The sequence below is a fragment of the Morone saxatilis genome, unplaced genomic scaffold (assembly GCF_004916995.1).
Source record: "Morone saxatilis isolate NCDOM2014 unplaced genomic scaffold, NCSU_SB_2.0 Contig22, whole genome shotgun sequence".
NCBI lineage: Eukaryota > Metazoa > Chordata > Actinopteri > Moronidae > Morone > Morone saxatilis.
Window position 1 is genome coordinate 14,620,609 of NW_023339785.1, and position 1,484 is coordinate 14,622,092.

The 1,484-nt window shown below is 39.6% G+C and overlaps 1 pseudogene; it reads right to left on the reverse strand.

Annotated features, from left to right (window-relative positions):
* Positions 1–813, reverse strand: part of LOC118333312 — a 4,978-nt pseudogene extending 4,165 nt beyond the window's left edge.
* Positions 814–1,484: the final 671 nt, after the last annotated feature.

Below are 1,484 nucleotides of genomic sequence, written 5' to 3' on the forward strand. Positions count from 1 at the left end.
GCTATAAGCTTTAAAGAAAGATGGGGAACCTCCTCTCTGTCTAATTGCTTCTGAAGCACCATCTCTGCATATTTACTCCCGTCTGGATTTACATGCTGCTTTAAAACGAAATTGTCGTTTGAGGTTAAAACATAATTCTGTAAGCCATTGACGCCAACATCAGGATCCTCTGCACTGTCCAGCACAAATCGCGCCCCAAGATTAGCTGACTCGCTTATGTCTAACATAATATCCGATTTCTTGAACACCGGAGGATGATCATTTACATCTAACACCTCAATTGTTATGTGGTGTAGCTCCATCGGGTTTTCTAAAATCACCTCAAAGCTGAAACTACACGGCGTTACGTCTCCACAAAGCTGCTCTCGGTCTATTCTCTCATTCACGACGAGAATCCCTTTGTCTGTCTTCAGCTCCGTGTACTGGATGTTTTCTCCGGTCACGATACGGGCCCGGCCAGAACGGAGCCTTTTCAGATCCAAACCAAGATCCTGTGCTACATTACCGATAAGAGAGCCCTTCTTCATTTCCTCTGGGATAGAGTAGCGGATCTGACCAGCGACAACATTAAAGAAGTAAAACAACAAAAGAAGCATCACCCGCTGAGGTCCGAAATGTAAACGCCATTTGCTGAATGGTTGCTGATACGCCATGTCAGAAAGGGGCATTTTCCGAAGAAAAAAAGAACGAAGATCCTCCAACTTGAATTCAATATCATCCACTCTTCCAGATGTGCTTTGTATATATTAGAAAACACGAGCGAGGACGCTAGACTAAAAAATAACACGTTATTTGCCGAGATTTATAAGCTTCCTGCTGTTCCCTCCGAGCCTAGCTCAATGTGATCTTAAAAAGAACAACCCTGCACAACAGAAGAGAGACTATGGATAGACATTATATTCTTGTTCAACAGCGTCACTTAGAGTCCAAAATGTGAACACCGAAAGGGCTGGAAGTAAATAATGAAGCTAGTAATAAGAGCAAAGGGGATAAACACTGATGTATGGAACATTATATCATTATATAATAATAATAGGAAGAAGAAGAAGAAGAAGAAGAACAAGAACAAGAACAAGAACAAGAAGAACATTGACCTAATTCTGCAGGGTGAACTGCATTTGCAAATATTTAAAAACTTAAACTTGTCAAATAATGTTAAATGTCTTAAATGTTAAATGTGTTACTAATCCTACTACTACTACTACTACTACTAATAATAATAATAATAATGACAATAGTTCACAATAATACTGAGAAAATGGAATTATTGTGATTATCATTAGTAGTATTATTAACAGACGTTAGAACTTATAATTATACGTTCAGAGGAAAGTGGGAAGAGAGGTGCTGTCCACACTGTGGTGCTGAAATGAACCGGCTGCACTTTTGTTCGGCGAAACAGCAAACAACTACTTATTGCAATTTCATTTCACAAAAACAAGACTTAGCTATTGCCCCTCACCTCTAGAGGAGAGTCTGGTTCA